The 18,181-nt window shown below is 47.3% G+C and overlaps 1 protein-coding gene across 2 annotated transcripts in view; it reads right to left on the bottom strand.

Moving 5' to 3' along the window:
- Positions 1-18,181, bottom strand: part of LOC129711242 (elongation factor 2) — a 523,480-nt gene that overhangs the window by 84,204 nt on the left and 421,095 nt on the right. The window lies entirely within an intron of this gene.

The following is an 18,181-nucleotide window of genomic DNA, read 5'->3' as shown; positions in this document are numbered from 1 at the left end:
GACCGACTAACATGATGCGCCTTCTCCCCAGTGGCTTCATGAGGGGGAGGGATGGCGCTAACTGGGAAGCACCGTGCGGTTAAAGATCCTCAAATTGGACAGAAAGTGCTCCAACTGCCAGGTGACTGGCAAAGGGTATGCCTGATGAAAGACTAAATCAACATGACACTCGGGAGAGCGAATAGAAGATAAGAGCATTAAATAGATGGGACCCTGAATCACTTGTGCATACATTTTGGAGATGGACAGGTAATAATGACAATTTTGGTCTCCTTTCCCAAGGAAGTTTATAAAATGGGTTCAGTATTAGTTCACCATCATAGTTCTTTGGATGACAAGCTTGTTATATGAAGAGGAATTTAGTAGTCCAAGCCTTAATAGTAAAATTAAGGGTGGCTTCATTGAAGCACACAAAATTCTTAGAGGCCTTGGCAGGTAGATGTACGGATGATCTTTCCCTGTTAAATAATCTAATACCAGAACAGGTTCAAGACATGCTAGATCGAAATGAGAAATTTCCCTCAGAGTGTCATGAATCTTTGGAATTCTCTACCTTGCAGTTTGGTGGAGACTGTATTTTGAATTCATTCAATTACTAAAATCAAATTCAGGATGTTAAAGGAGGTTTGAGTACAGGGCAGGAAAATGTTTTAAGGTAGGAGATCAACCATGATCCTATTCAATGGCAGAGCAGGTTATAGGGACTGATAGACAATAGACAATAGGTGCAGGAGTAGACCATTCAGCCCTTCGAGCCAGCACCGCCATTCAATGTGATCATGGCTGATCATCCCCAATCAGTACCCCGTTCCTGCCTTCTGCCCATATCCCCTGACTCCGCTATCTTTAAGAGCCCTATGTTGCTCTCTCTTGAAAGTACCCAGAGAACCGGCCTCCACTGCTAGGCTGTGGGCCGAGCATCAAAAATGTGTCTAGAAATCAACTTTCGTGACCCATGTCTCAAAACTACATGAGATTTTGCACAGATTTAGATAAAATATAATTGAGAAGGAAGTCATAACTCGTCAGTGCCAAAAGTTTCACATTAATTAATTAAACTAGTTAGAAAATGAGATCGAAAATATAAGCGCCATCTAGTGTCCAATGCCCATATTACACCATGGGGAGCCTATTTCCGTGTTATATTTCCTATAATATATTATTATACCAGAACATATATATATATATATATATATATATATATATGATTTGTGAATATGACTGTAATCATATATAATGACGTATAATTATATTATATAAAAATAATATAATGAATATAATTGTGAGTGTGTGTTTTGAATGAGACTGCCGCAGAGGTCCGGCTCCTGAACCAGCCTAATTAATGGGTGAGGGCAGTTCCTCTGGGTTCCCCCATTTACTGAACCCCACTGACTGCCAGTGTGCAGAGTGGGGGGTCACAGCCATAGTGGGACTGGGGCAGTGTCAGGCTGGGGGAAGGCTAAGGCACCTTCCACTGACAGCAAAATGCCTAACTCATCCCCCTTCCAGAGCTGCCCACGGCTGGAACTGGAGCCGTTTTGGGACCGGCTGCGGGTTCCGTACGTGTGGCCCCGCAGCGCGTCCACCTCGGCCAGCATGCCCTTCTGGAACATCGTGGTGATGATGGTGGGGAGCAGAACTGCCCTGCACGCTGCCAGGGCCGCCTTCAGCACCCCCATAGCGCCGGCTCCGTAAGTCCGCCCGCTCACTCGCTGCAACTCCGGTCTACCGACAACCCGACTGACCACTCGCAGCACCCACCGTCCATCCGACCACTTGCAGCATCCACTGGCGGCTCAGCCCGGCCTACCACTCACCACCCACCGGCGGACCAGCCACTCTCACCACCCACCGGTGGCCCGATGACCAGACCGATCCTCCACAGCATCCATTGGCCTACCGACAAGCTCGACCTACTGACTGAATAACCGACTGACCCTAACCCTAATCGTAACCCGAGGTCTACATTTGTTATTTATCATTTTTATTTAACAGTTCACATAATAACTTTATAAAGATAAATCAATTGAAAAACAAAATTATCAACAAGGTTAGCATTACCTTTATTCCTTCGAAACCCTGTTATTGTTTTGATGTAATGAGAAGGCAGACATGATCCCAGGGTCCTAGCTGTCTAGTGACCATAAAACAAAGTGCGGGATTGGTCAATTTGCATCCGACCTCAATGTCAAACGGGCATTGATTGGACAATTACTACTCGGAAAATTGGAAGTTTTTCCCATATTTAAAAAAAATGTGCAGGTTTTGGTCTTGATGAGTTTCAGGTATGATTTATATAATATTTTTACACAACATGTTAAATATTCAGGTAATTCCGTGAGTTGGGTCACAAACTTGTACGAAAAAGCTCCTCAGCCCACAGCCTACGCTCTCTGAGGCAGAGAATGCCACAGACTCACAACTGTCTGTGTGAAAAAGTATTTCCTCATCTCCGTTTTAAATGGCTTACCCGTTATTCTTAAACAGTGGCCCCTGGTTCTGGACTCCCCCAACATCGGGAACATATTTCCTGCCTCTAGCGTGTCCAAACCCTTAATAATCTTATATGTTTCAATAAGAATCCCTCTCATCCTTCTAAATTCCAGAGTATATGAACCCAGCCGTTCCATTCTCTCAGTATATGACAGTCCCGCCATACTTGTACCTTGTACAATTAACCTTGTAAACTCCCTCTATAACAATAATGTCTTTCCTCAAATTAGGGGACCAAAACTGCACACAATACTTCAGGTGTGGTCCTATTCTTATTTCCTATATTTATAATGGAGGATATGCGAGGGAGAAGAGAATGGAGTATTTGAAAGACAGGAGATTGTTGGTTTTAGCTCTTTTCCAGGGATTTGAGCTCAATGAGACTGGCAAATGCACAGAACCAGTGATGGTTTGATGAGATGTCATACTGAAGGCACATCAGTAAAGTGGGATTATTAAATCCGTTCAAACTGTTAAAACCTTGTCCATCAGCCATGTACTGCTCAATCCAGAAACATTGTACATTACAGTATATATGTACTGCATCCAGCCAAAACCAGGTGACCTGGAAGAAGGAAACTAGATAAATCCCAATCTAGATAAATCCCATTGTTGCCATCATTGATCAGAAGATCTGCTTAAGTTGCTTGGATTATTGGCAAGCAAATTTAGAAAAAAATAATTGGACAATTTGTATGTAAACCAAGTTAGGAACTCACTATTGGAGTTTGCTCAGCGGACATATACTGATTTTTTGACTAAGGTCAGTTTTTAATGATTTTTAAATCTGCAGGGGGGGGAAATCCAATTTAGTTTTTTGTCTGCAGATTATTGGCAAGTAAATTTAGAAATAAATAATTGGACAATTTGTATCCCAGAAGTGGAAACCAAGTGAAACGGGAAGGCTGTTCTGACCACCAAGACTCCAGTGCGACTCGACTTTCAGTAGGTTGGTGGACTGTGACAGAGATCAAAACTCCAGCTCCCCATGATCCCGGTGTCACGGGGTTCGGGACCTCACCCGGCAACCGTGTCACCATCGCCCGTGGGGGTTCAATGGACTTTCAAATAAATTCTAAAGGCATCATTTTAGAGAAACTTCTATCAATGGCTCACTTGATTCCTGTTATAATTATGTATCTGTACAGTGTCTCTGTTTCTATGGCTGTGGAAACAATCATGTTTTGTTCTCATCGCAAATGATAATAAATTTGTATTGTATTGTATTGGTTAGCACGCAACAAATGCTTTTAGGAAAACTGTACCTCAGTACACATGAACAATATGTGTTTTGGCCTATCGCTGACTGGTTAGCACGCAACAAATGCTTTTAACTATACCTCAGTACACGTGACAATAAACTAAACTAAAGATATATCTACATCCTCCTTACCCTCGTCTTAGCTTTGATTCTTCTACAATTTGGTTCATTGTTTATTTTCCCCAAATGTTTTTCTATTATATTTTAAAGTAAAGATTCCCTTAACCTTTCCACCAGTGTTGTTCTTCTTATTGAGTCTACTTCTTGAGTTCTACAAGATTAGAAATTGTTCAGCCAGAGCTGAACACACTTCTCAGCATTCGCATACAATGGCGTCTTGCGGTTCTTGTGTGTAGTGGTGTAAAGACTGATGGAAACAGGGCGGCGATGTGAACGTTCTTTCCTTGACCCCACCAGTGTTGTTGAATTAACATATGTAGTTCTCTGGGTTGTTCTAGTACCTATTTTAATAATAGGAACAACATCAGCTGTCTGTATGTCCTCTAGTTTGATTTATTTTCCTGATACGCTTCTGTGCCTATGTGCTACACTTCCCCAACATTTCAATGGGCACAGTTGCAATCCATCCAATTCTATTCTCTTGAGGTAATTTACCAATTATCTACCTCTTTGCTTAGTGATTATATTTATAACTTTATTGGTTTCTTCTTCCAAAGTCACAACAATCTTGCCAGTCTCCCTGGCTTCATTAGAATATTTCCCAGTTATAGGGTGTCTTTTGTAAACCTGGGATGCTGCAAAAATGTGATATAAGAACATAACAATGTGATATAAAAAACACAACAACCAACTTGTATGGAGCATGTTTGACAAACAGAAATATAACAATGAGCATATAATTGGTTTTGATGTTGATTGAAAGATAAATATTCTAGATGGTATCGTAGCACAGCTGGGGGAGCTGCTGCCTCACGGCGCCAGAGACCCGGGTAAGCAATTATGGCCTGGTGACTCCAAGAAAGAGGGAAAGAAGGGGTTGTGAGAACTGTCACCTTCTCTGGAGAGAGTTACAGCCATAAACATAAACTTGGAGAGTTCTACTCTTTGCAAAGGCCACTGCAACCCAGAACTTCTCAGCCTCCAAATTATTCCAAGCAGTGTAGACTTTGATCAATGCCTCGTCTCATAATTTGTTGTGCACCACAGCAATCGGCAGACTGCTAATGTTCTCTCATCTCCGAATATGACAAGAAGTGGAAATAGAAATAGGAAGAGATCATTCAGTCTTTCGTGGCTGTCTCGCCATTCAATAAATTCATGACTGACCTTTTCGCTCAGCAGCACTTTACTGCACTAACCCCATATCCATTGATTCCCTTAATATCTAAAGAGCTCTTTATTACTATTTTAAAAATGCTGAGTAACTGAGCCTCCACAGTTCTCTTGGGGAGAGAATTTCACATAAGATGGAATGCTTCGAGAGGATGATTATGACACATATTAATTAGTAGGACTGAATGTTACAATCCCTAAGGTTCTTCACCAAAACTGACACCCGGTATTCTTGGGGGTGACCACTAGGTGATTTTGCTACCAATCAGACACATCTTCAGTTGTGTACCTCAACATCACTGGGTGTTTCGGCCTTTTATCACAGGACTCCCTCAGTCGTGGCAGGCCCACCGCAGGGTGATCAGCCCTGGGTGTGTGTCTTATGGTTAGCCTCTAGATGGTCACGTGGCAGCCCAGACAGCATCTTTTCTCTTCAGCCACAGCCAGTGACTGCTTCATTCTCCTTTTTTCCTTCCATCTTCCTCTCTACCGTTGACAGGGACAGTACTTGGTAGAGCTTCGCCTGGGGTGCTGAAACCCTGTGGACTGTGGTGGTTAACCTGCCACTGGGCTTCACCCTGGCCTGATTTGGCCTACCTCTTAGAAGGCAATGGTCAATGCCAGGCCCCACACCAAGCTCTCCCAGGCACTTTTCCCTGCCCTGGTGGATCTTGAGTCCCTTCTCTGATGTTATCTTTTCCCAGCCACAGATGCAGCTTCGTAGCTTATGTCCTGCCAGGGCTGCTGCTCTGTCAATTGCTGTGCAAGTTCTCTTATTCATAGTCGATTCCTTCCGTAGCAATATAAGGGTGGATCCAAAACGCTGATTAGCGATGGATCCTATTGGTATGAGGAGCTAGCCCATGCTAGCCCCGGTGGGGTCTATTCCCTCCGGTTAGCAGTCTCTCCAGGCCGTCACTAGATCTTTCCCTGGTTGTCAGCTGCCCTTTCGTAGCGGTCACTGGTTTGATTTTGATTTTGATACCAATCAGACACGTCTTCAGTTGTGTACCTCAACATCACAAATAAACTCCAGCCTACCAAGCAGCCTTGATCCACTGCAGTTTGCCCACCGCTACAACAGGTCCATGGCTGATACCATCTCTGGTCCTATAATAATCTCAGGAACACCTAGATAAGGACACATAAGTCAGACTCCTGTTCATCGACTATAGTGCTGCTTTCAATGCTATTATCCCCGTGAGCAGCGGATGTGGCGCTGATGGACGAGAAGCCGAAGCAAAGAAGTGGAAGCCAAATAACCAAATGGAAACAAAGCCGATACGCCAAATAACCGAAAGGGTGGGACGCCTAAATGCAGACTAATTGAAAGGGCGGGACGCCCAACACCCAGCTAACCGAAAGGCCGTGTCGCCTAAAAGCAAACTCACCGAATGGCCGCTCTGCCGAAACGCAACCTACCCGAAAGGCGGCGTCGCCTACAAACCAACGAACCGAATGCTGCTCAACCGAAAAGTCAAATAACGGATATGACGTTGCCGGGGGGTGGGACTTGTCAGCGATTGGTCCAGACCCCCCCCCCGAGCCCTGGGCTGGGGTCGGAGACGGTGCGTGGACCGGGGGCGGGGAGAGGCCATGTCAGGTACACTCGGCCTCTCCCTCCCCCTCCCCCTCCCCTTGCTCCAGGACGCTCGCTCTCCCCCACAGCCCCCATCTCAAGCCCTCTGCCTTCCCCGGCTCCAGGACACTCGCCCCCCCCCCTACTGCCCCCTCCTCAAGCCCTCCCCCGCTACAGGACGCTCACCCACCAAGACAGCCCCCACCTCAAGCCCTCCCCCTTCCCCAGAACGTTTGCCCCCCCCCACGACAGCCCCTGCCTCGAGTAGAACTTCATCGCCGCCCTGCTGGAGAAAAAAGGGTCGGTGGTGGTTTACATCGAGATCCTAGGGAGGTGAGAAGGGAGGCTGGGGGTATCGAGGGAAGAGGGAGGGGAAAGTGGGGGAAGTGAGGAGGGAGAGTGGGGGAATAGAAGGAGAGAAGGGGGTAGGGAAGGGTTATGGGTTATGGGGGGGAGTGACTGAGGGTAGGGTAAAAGAGAGGAGGGGAGAGGTGAGGGAGGGGGGAGAGGAGGAGGACAGGGGAAAGTAGACGGAGGGTGAAGAGGAAGGGGAGGGAGTGCTGGGGATGAGGGGGAATGGACGAGGATGGGGTAGGAAGAGAGAATGGCGAGGTACAGTTGGGGGAGGGTTGCCGTGATGGCGAGGCTCAGTTGGGGGAGGGTTGCCGTGGACCAGGAGAAGGCCTTTGACAGGATAGCGCAGACGTACATGAGGGACGTGCTCTCCAAAATGGGCTTTGGGGAAGGAATCAGGAATTGGATCCAACTGCTCTACACGATATCTGTCGTCGTCGTGGCTATCCCTCGAGGTCGAGGATGATGGTTTACGTTCTGTTGCTTTTATGGACTCTCAGGTGGCTTATGAGTCCAATCCTGGCTTTGCAGCTCACAGAATGAAGGCGCCTGTGTGTGTGTTTGTTTAACGTGTACTTGATGTTGCACTCCAAGAAGCACACGGTCCTTCACAAATCAATCAACTAATTCCAATAGTAAGGGAACCAAGACGATTGGAGCTGATAGATCTGTTGCAGCCTTCACAGCCGTTTAGTTCAAGAAACCTTCATCCGCCAGCTCTGCCCTTGAGGTCTTGTAGGTTGGATTGTTCTTAGTCTGGACCCTCATCCTCGACCTTACCGCCATGGGTGGTCCTACCAGAAGCTGGTGCTTCCGACGGCATCGCTCTTGGAATCATGGGGTCATGCAACCCTCTTCACCACGACCAGGTAAACGATCCAAAGAGGTCAATATCTGTAGTGCAGTCCAAATCAATAGGTGGGAATCAGACAGCTTTCCCTGTCAGGTCTGGAGTCAGGCAGTTTTAAAGAGGGAACTGCAGATGCTGGAGAATCGAAGGTTACACAGAAAAGCTGGAGAAACTCAGCGGGTGCAGCAGCATCTATGGAGCGAAGGAAATAGGCAACGTTTCGGGCCGAAACCCTTCTTCAGACTGATCAGGGGTGGGGGTGGGTGGGGACAAGAAAGGGAAAAGGAGGAGTAGCCGGAAGGCTGGAGGGTGGGAGGAGACAGCAGGGGAGCTGAGGAAGGGGAGGAGACAGCAAGGACTAACAGAATTGGGAGAAGTCGATGTTCATGCCCCCGGGATGCAGACTCCCCAAACGGAATATGAGGTGCTGTTCCTCCAATTTCCGGTGCTGCTCGCTGTGGCCATGGAGGAGACCCAGGACAGAGAGGTCGGAGATGGAGTGGGAGGGGGAGTTGAAGTGCTGAGCCACCGGGAGGTCAGCTTGGTTATTGCGGACCGAGCGGAGGTGTTCGGCGAAACGATCGCCCAACCTCCGCTTGGTCTCACCGATATAGATCTGCTGACATCTAGAGCAGCGGACGCAATAGATGAGGTTGGAAGAGATGCAGGTAAACCTCTGTCGCACCTGGAACGATTGCTTGGGTCCCTGAAAGGAGTTGAGGGGGGAGGTAGGGTAGGCTACCTCCCCCCTCAACTCCTTTCAGGGACCCAAGCAATCGTTCCAGGTGCGACAGAGGTTTACCTGCATCTCTTCCAACCTCATCTATTGCGTCCGCTGCTCTAGATGTCAGCAGATCTATATCGGTGAGACCAAGCGGAGGTTGGGCGATCGTTTCGCCGAACACCTCCGCTCGGTCCGCAATAACCAAGCTGACCTCCCGGTGGCTCAGCACTTCAACTCCCCCTCCCACTCCATCTCCGACCTCTCTGTCCTGGGTCTCCTCCATGGCCACAGCGAGCAGCACCGGAAATTGGAGGAACAGCACCTCATATTCCGTTTGGGGAGTCTGCATCCCGGGGGCATGAACATCGACTTCTCCCAATTCTGTTAGTCCTTGCTGTCTCCTCCCCTTCCTCAGCTCCCCTGCTGTCTCCTCCCACCCTCCAGCCTTCCGGCTACTCCTCCTTTCCCTTTCTTGTCCCCACCCACCCCCACCCCTGATCAGTCTGAAGAAGGGTTTCGGCCCGAAACGTTGCCTATTTCCTTCGCTCCATAGATGCTGCTGCACCCGCTGAGTTTCTCCAGCTTTTCTGTGTAACCCTGGAGTCAGGCAGGGTTGCTTTCTCTCCCCCGTCTTGCTCGTCTGTTGCATAGAACATTTTGCCGAGCATCAAGAAGGATGTGAGCATAAGAGGAGTGACATTGACAGGCAGTGGAGGCATTCCCTTTACATGGACGATGTCGCCATCTTCTGCTCGGATCCAGGGTCGGTCCGCAGATTGATTAGCGTCTGTGACCAGTTTGAGTTGGCCACGGGAGCCAGGGTGAACTGCAGGAAGAGCCCTTCACCATCAAGCCCGACTTCTTGAAGGTGCTGGGGAACTGGTTCGGGGGGCTTGAGGTATGTGGCAAGAATAGGCTGGAGGAGACAGCCAAGGTGGGGATGAAATGGGAGCTGTGGAAGCAATGCTCCTTCTATACAACAAGGAAAACATTTGGTCATCTGGTGTGAGGTGCTCTCAGGGCTGCTGTACTTGGCGCAAGTGTGATCCATACCCCCCTCCTACGCCACAGGGATCACCCAGGCCGTCCGGTGATCATGGATGGACGGTGCGATGGGCCACAATGCACAAGTCGGCTGACAACGGGGGTAAAAGCGTGCCCAACGTCGCCCTCACCCTGATGGATGGCCACCTTCATGTGTGGCTGCATCTGGCGGAGCGTAGAGCCAAAGCATGTGGGCACCAAGTGTCATTACCTGCTGAGGTTCTACCTGTTCCCGGTGTTGCGAAGGATGGGCCTGGCGCAGTTGCCACGCAATGTGCCAGTCAGCTGGACATAGCCACACCATCTGTCGTTAGTGGAAAGGTTCTTTGGTCCAAAACCTTTGACCACAAGTCCATCAGGCGGTGGTCAGCACGGAATGTCGGAAATGCCTCCATGGATCCCGTGACATGGTTCCCAGAGCAGACAGCCCAGCTTGTCTGGCGAAATGCCTCATCGCCAGAACTCACCAACAAGCACCAAGACCTGACTTGGCTGGCGGTGAGGGGAGCCCTCCCAATCAGATCCTTCCTGCACTGTCAGATCCTCACTACCACCACACACTGCCCTCAGGATGGCTGCTATGGAGAGGAGATGGTTGCCCACCTCTTCTCAGAGTGTGGATTTGCAAAGAGAGTCTGGAGTTGTTTGCCAGGGTCCCTGTCACGATTTATTCTGAACTGCTCTGTCACGGAGGACTCTGTGATTTACGGACTGTTACCAGGGACGCATTCAGAGACTGACATCAAGTGCTGCTGGAAGGTCATCGACTGAATCGGTGAGTGACATTCTTTGGTCTGCCCGAGCTTTGTTGACCTTAAGCGGAGCTCGGAGAAGCAGCAAGGGGAAGCAGAGAAAATAGACTATTGGCTTGAAAGTCCATGAGAAAGAAGGTGAGTGACAGGGAAAGACCGTTTATAAAGAGCGCCAAGACCCGGTCCTAGTCGGCAGCGGAGCGGCAGGTGAAGGAGGGCAGGGATTGGCTGTGGAATTTAATTCGCCAATTGGTAAATTGGCAAATTAGGCAATTAATCAGTCAATATAAGCACGTTTTGCTCTAGGGGAGCAGCCTGTTGGGTAGTGGCCTTGTCGAGGGAAGTGCCCTGAGACAAAATGCGAATTTTTAGCTCAAGTCTTCGGCGAGGAGGCTGAGGCAAGGAGGCTACACTTGATCGAAATTTGTGATTTTTGTCCACTGAAGAAATGGCAGGCATGTTGGTGCAGTGTGTTTGCTGCAGGATGTGGGAAGTCAGGGACACAGCTGGAGCTTCTGGAGACTGCACCTGCAGAAATTGTGTCCAGGTGCAGTTCCTGAATGAATGCGAGGTAGTCACGCCAAGGATACAGGAAGAGCGAAGGTGGGTGACTGGGAGAAAGGGGAGTAACCGTGGGATGCAGGAGACCCCAGTGGCTGTGCCAAATGAAAACAGGTACACCCTTTGGGAGCTGTCGGAGCAGATGACACCTCCAGTCCAAGTGGCGGACAGGTTGATGGCTCCAATCCTAGCGATGAGGCTCGTCTGGCGAGACCGACGTCAGGCAGAGCTATAGTGATGGGTGACACCACTGTCCGAGGTGTGGACTGGAGATTCTGTGGCGGCAGGCGAGACTCAAGGATGGTCTGTTGCCTCCCTGGTGCCAGGGTTCAAGATATCACAAACCAACTTCAGAACATCCTCGAGAGGGAAGGAGAACAGCCAGAAGTAGTTGTGCACATGGGCACAAATAACATCAGGAAGAAGAGGAAGGAGGTTCTACAACGTGAGTTTAGAGAGTTATGCCCCTGTCCCACTTAGGAAACCTGAACGGAATCCTCTGGAGACTTTGCGCCCCACCCAAGGTTTCCGTGCGGTTCCCGGAGGTTGCAGGTAGTGGAAGCAGGTAGGGAGACTGACAAAAACCTCCGGGAACTGCACGGAAACCTTGGGTGGGGTGCAAAGTATCCAGAGGTTTCCGTTCAGGTTTCCTAAGTGGGACAGGGGCATAAGGAAGAAGACTGAAAAGCAGGACTTCTCAGATTGCCAGATTGGATACAGGACTCCTGGATTGCTTCCAGTACCTTGTGCTGGTGAGGGCAGGAACAAGGATGAATGTGTGGCTGGGGGGGCTGTTGCAGAGAGCAAAGATTTAGATTTATAGACCATTGGGATCTCTTCTGGGTCGGGGTGACCTGTACAAAAGGGACGGGTTACACCTTAACTGGACGGGAGCCAACGTTCTGGCAGGCAGGTTTGCTAGTGCTACACGCGTGGGTTTAAACTGAATAGTGGGGGGGGAGGGCTTGACAAATTGGGAGTATAAAGATGGGAGTTAAAGGGGAAGTGTGTACAGGAAAAGTTACAAAAGACACCCGAATTATTGGGAAGGAAAGTTCGAGAAGGGATAAGAGAGTCAGGTCAGGGCCAATAGTGACCGGTGTGAGAGGGGAGGTGAATACCAAAGTTAAAGTGTTGTATATGAATGCATGAAATATAAGAAATAAAGTGGATGAGCTTGAGGCTCATTTAGAAATTGGCAAGTATGATGTTGTAGGAATTACAGAGACATGGCTGCAAGAAGACCAGGGCTGGGAACTGAATATTCAAGGGTATACGTCCTATTGGAAAGACAGACAGGTGGGCAGAGGGGGTGGGGTAGCTCAGTTGGTGTGGAATGAAATTCAGGCCCTTGCGCTGGGGGACGTAGAATTAGGAGATGTAGAGTCAGTATGGATAGAGCAGGAATTGTAAGGGTATAAAGACCCTTATGGGAGTTATCTACAGCCCCCCAAACAGTAACCTGGATATAGGGTGCAGGTTGAATCAAGAGTTAAAATTGGCATGTCGCAAAGGTAATACTACGGTTGTTATGGGAAATTTCAACATGCAAGTAGACTGGGAAAATCAGGTTGGTACTGGCCCCCAAGAAAGGGAGTTTGTGGAGTGCCTCCGTGATGGATTCTTAGAGCAGCTTTTACTGGAGCCTACCAGGGAGAAGGCAATTCTGGATTTAGTGTTGTGTAATGAACCTGATTTGATAAGGGAACTCAAGGTAAAGGAGCCATTAGGAGGTAGTGACCAAAATATAACAAGTTTTAATCTACAATTTGAGAGGGAGAAGAGAAAATCGGAAGTGTCAGTATTACAATTGAACAAAGGGGTCTATGAAACCACGAGGGAGGAGCTGGCCAAAGTTTACTGGAAAGAGACCCTAGAAGGGATGACAGTGGCAGGTATTTCTGGGAATAAATCAGAAAGTGCAGGATCAGTTCATTCCAAAGAGGAAGAAAGATTCCAAGGGGAGTAAGGGGCGACCGTGGCTGACAAGGGAAGTCAGGGACAGTATAAATAAAAGAGAAGTATAACATAGCAAAGATGAGCAACAAAGATGAAACTTTTAAAGAGCAACAGAAGATAACTGAGAAGGCAATACGGGGAGAAAAGTTGAGGTACGAAGGTAAGCTAACCAAGAATATAAATGTCAGGTCTCGGGTTTGATCTAGTTTCTGTTTCTTATTGTTTTTTAGTATTAGAGTGTGCATTCTTGTTTTATTTTGGTGTCTCGCATCTCCTCTTGTTTCAGGTCCCATTTCCTGTCAGGTCGTTTACCCTCATGTGATTATTGGCCCCGCCCTGATGTGTTTCACCTGTGTCTCATTATCCCCTGCTAGTCTGTATTTAAGCCCTTTGTGTTTTAGTTCTCATTGCCAGTTTGTTGTGTATGCTATTTGGTATCACCTCGTTCCAGCTCTAGAAATCTTGTGACCTCGACCATTGCCTGTTTTTTCGACCTCTGTTTTTTGCCTGCTCCTAGATTGTACTGTTGCCTCTATTTTGCTTACCTGTGCACCGACTTGGACCGATTAAACTCTGAAGGCTGATCTGCCCTGTGTCTGAGCCTGCATTTGTGTCCTCCTCCTTGTTCAGTTCTGATAATAAAGGAGGATAGTAAAAGCTTCTTTAGGTATGTAAAGAGGAAAAAAATTAGTTAAGACCAAATTTGGACCATTGAAGACTGAAAAAGTTGCGGGGGTGGCATTGGTGGGAGTGGGGTGTCATGGGGGGGTAGGGTGGCATTGTAGGGGGCTGGGGTGGCGTTTGGGGAGGGGGGGGGAGGTGAGAAGGGGGGGTTTGCAGGGGGAGGGGGGAAGACTCCACTCAGCGGCCACCGGCTGCGGCACCACACAGCGACTTTCCCGACTCCACACAGCGACTTTCCCGACACCACACAGCACATCCCGACCACACAGCGACTTTCCCGACACAATACAGCACCTCCCGACCACACAGAGACTTTCCAGACTCCACTCAGCACTTGTGGACTCAGCCCCGCCTCCGGGGCTTTATTCTCCAGCGGGTGCCGGAAGGGGCATGACCTGCATGGTGACTGACAGGCGAGAATACCAATCTGCTGATCTCACGATTTTTTAAACCTTCATAACCTTTGTAATCTTCCACCGATCTGAATAAAACTTGGTGTGCTTGGAGGAGAGGAGAATGGTGAGTAAGGTGGCGAAAAAACCCTAGCGATAAAGGGCACCGTTTTTGTGCAGATTCTTTTCAAAAGCAAACCGGAAGTGGTCAATATGAGAGTTTTAGTAATAGTATAGAAGATGTATGGTATATATTTATTTCTAGAATAAAGCCTATTTTTAGTTTTTTTTTTAAAGTTTGCATGGTTGCTAATGATCTGTGTCCACTGACTAGCAAAATCCTTGCTGATTTCTTGGATATTGCTGTAAATGTTGGGAGAATGTGCTGGAAGCAGAGTGGTGCTGCGGCACTGCAGTTAGTGCTGCTGCTTTACAGCTCCAGCGATCTGATATCAGTTGTTATCTTACAGGAATTTGCACCATGCACTTCCCTGGGTGCTCCACTTTCGTCTACATCCCAAAGTTATGTCGGTCACTGCAACCTATCGCATAGTAGGTCAGTGACAAAAGAATCAATGAGAGTTGATGAGAAAGCAAGGAAGTATTAACTGCAGGCTTCCAGGGAAGTAAGGGGAGAGGGAATAGAGTTGATGGGATTGTACTGTCGGGAGCTGGCCTGGACAATGGGTTGAATGTCCCTCGTGTTGTAATATGTAATATTCAATCACACAAGGACGACAGGAAAAGCAGATTAACCCAATTACTTCAGCACAATCTGGAACATTTCAAAACATGAACTAAAAGTGGGAGCCACACAAGATCAAAACATTTTTTTAAAAATCACACAACCACAGCTTGAGGAAACTCAAGTCATCTATTAGTGCAAAAAAAACATTTCATTTAACAAGTTACAGTACAAATCTTCAAAAAGTAACATTGAGCCTTGATTGCTTTGCAAAACTAACCCTGAAGAGGAGTGAAAACATTATATTTCTTTATGAATGGGTTTGAAATCTGCTCGGTGCCTGTTAATGAGCCTTTGACCCTGTCTGCAGGGATTCAGTTTCCTCTGTTACACCCTCGGCACCTTGATGGCTTGGAGTCAATCAGACAGGAACCACTGAACTGGGGAGCACTGAATGCCAGCAAAAGCAACTAGGAATTAAACATTTTAAGGATGAATTAAAAATATACATAAAAACTTGTCAGCCTCATGACGGAAATTTAAAAAAATGCCAATGTTCATCCATTCTAATTGCCTTCACAAATCTGTATTAGATTTCTTTGAAGGATTACATAAAATGTTTCTTGAGAGTTTATGATTATCTGAGATATTCAGTTCTCGCTCCCACCCGAATCATTGACATCAGCTTTTGGGAGACATAATTTCACATTTTCCATTAGGTACAGGAAAGCTGGACAAGCCCCCACGTCCCCTCCCTCCCTCAATGGCTGCTGCTGGCCCGTTTGCACACGTAGATGTTGGCCCGTGATCAAACATCCGGGCTAGACTCGTTATGTGCCCCACCAGTAGTATCAAGCCCCATTCAGCAGTATCAAGATGAAGGCAATCCATTAATTGAAGGGAAGCAAATGTTTAAACAGCAAAGTGACTGTGAAATCCACTGCAAATCAGGACCATGCACTTTGTTTTTTCTTTGTCTCTACTAACCCATGTAGATTCATGCTCGACAAGGGAATTTAACTAGAGAGACACTGCAAGTCCCAATTCAACTCTATGCCTGTGCAGTTAGTACTTGAAGCTTGGGCAATGGGATGATTAATGTTAGCACCAATGGATCAGGAAGAGGCAGTGATCTGTGCTGAAGTTTGTGGGTGTAATGGAATGTCAGATGGGGGTAGCTGTAAGTCTAATTTTCACGTTTCTCATAGTGATGGACGGCAGCTTGGGAATAAGATGATGTGCTGCTGGTGGTTTATTTCAGGGTGTAAAGTTTATTCATGCAGTTTGCAGTCTACCCATTCGAAAGACAAGCTTTGGTTGGAATTACAACGGAGTGACGGTCATTCATGCGGCACACTAAAAATGTGACCAGGCATTTCCTGGCATGAGTTGTGCCTGCCTCTCTGATGCAATGTCAGAGTCAGATGTACATTGAGTGATGGCACATCTAGTGCGACGCTCCTTGGAGGAAGTCTCCAGGGAGATTGGATCATGTTGCTTAAGGGTGACTATCTTTGCTGTTTCCAGGATGTTTTCATTGTTTAATGCTGGATTGGGATCACAACAAATCTCACACTTCAATCCTCCAATTGGCCCAGAATCTATTCCCTGCATTCAACTGAACCCTCATTGACTCAATTTTGCCTTAAACTGCCAGAAGCCCCAAGAAAGCCTTGGTCCCTGCACCCAAGTAAGCTTCTGATCATTTACTCTAATTCAAGTCTCCCAAAAGCCCAGACTGACAGCCCCTTCACCTAATCAGTGACAGCACTCACCCCCACCCACACCAACTCCGATCCTGTGCTTCTATCATCAATGCTCCCCTTAAATCCCAGACTCAACCAACCTGACCCACCACAACCTCGCAGTCTCCATTAAAGAATCCACCTTTCCTTTCTGTCTTCCATTCCCACCTTGGTCCAGGAAGAACTTAGGATGTAAATGAGTTCCTGGCTCAAGGGATGGCTGCTTTACCATACAGCCACCATATAACATGCCAATAAAAGACTACTTTTATCAGCACTCACTGCTCAATATAAGTCTGTAGGAATTGCAGATGCTGGTTTAAACCGAAGATAGACACAAAATGCTGGAGTAACTCAGTGGGACAGGCAGCATCTCTGGCGAGAAGGAATGGGTGACGTTTCAGGTTGAGACCCTTCTTCAGACTGAGAGTCAGGGGAAGGGGGGGTTGTGTATCTGCTGGGACACTGGTGAATCAACTTAAATCTGCAAAATAGCCACAAGAGGGGAGTAGAGTGCAGTTACTGTTTACATAACTAAGTGCAACACAGGCCTACAATGTCAGTGCTGAACACAAACCCAAATTAAACTAATCCCTTATGTCTGTTCTCCAGAGACAGTAAGTGAAAACTAGGGGGTGAAACAGATATTGCAATAAATGAATGAATAATCGAGTGAAACTGGTAAAAAATAGGAACATTTCAATGGATTGTAGGTAACTGAAAAACTGTACATTTGCATATCTTCAGACTGGTGTTAACACTCTCCTGTGTGAACAGATGAACGATCATGTGGCTGCCTCATCGAACCAATGTCCCAGCAGATAGACACCTCCATTTACAACAGGGGATCTTGATCAGCTTGGGTCCATGACTTCCAGCATCCGTGTCACTGTTCGCTCCATTATGCTGATGCCATCAGCCTGGCACCAACACATCACTTGCTAAATGAGAAGAGACGGGAAATTTGCAGCAAGTTGGCTGAGGTAAATGAATGGGAACCCCCCACGTTTCAGTGCTATTGTGATGCCAACAATCAGCAAAGAAACAATGGCTTAGAGTCCACATTGGCTGCTCTGCTGGTGGTGAGGAATTTGGCGAGGAAGTGTCAGGAAGGCAGAGTTGTAGAGAACCTAATTTACAGCAAGTAGTTCCCTCATTATGAATAGAATTAGACTGGGACTTAATGACCACCCAAAGGTTACATCAAGGCTCTAATGCAGGGCACGGACATGTACACAGTTAATCCAGAAGGAGACAATAGTACAAACAGGAGGCAGGAAGAACCAAGGGAAGGGGTCTTAATATGTATTTCCAGTCTTCAGGGACTGATCACTGTAGGTTGTGAATGGAAAGTATCAGATTCACCAGACAGAAGGAAAAATGTTTTTAATCATGCAGTGTTCACATTTGAACTCAAAGTGCAGCAAATTTTGCTGTGTGATTCTAGCAACTAGAAATGTGAAACGTGTTACGAGAGAGAGAGAGCGCGAGAGAGCGGGGAGAGAGAGGGGGGAGAGAGTGAGGGGAGAGAGTGAGGGGAGAGAGTGAGGGGAGAGAGTGAGGGGGAGAGGGAGAGAGAGGGAGAGAGAAAGAGAGGAGAGAGGAAAGAGAATGGCCTGGAGCAACATCCCAAACAAATCAGAAAAAGTAATTACACAGTTCGTACTCATATTATCACAATATACAGAATACAGCTTTTATTTTCATACTAAATTTGGAGTAACTTAAAAAAAGACATTCAACGTATTTAAATAAAAAACTTTACACTTTCAGGCTACACCCAAGGAATATTTCTTTAAGCTCTA

The sequence above is a fragment of the Leucoraja erinacea genome, chromosome 29 (assembly GCF_028641065.1).
Source record: "Leucoraja erinacea ecotype New England chromosome 29, Leri_hhj_1, whole genome shotgun sequence".
NCBI lineage: Eukaryota > Metazoa > Chordata > Chondrichthyes > Rajiformes > Rajidae > Leucoraja > Leucoraja erinaceus.
The sequence above is the reverse complement of the archived record's forward strand: the minus strand, read 5'-3'. Positions and strand labels throughout refer to the sequence as shown.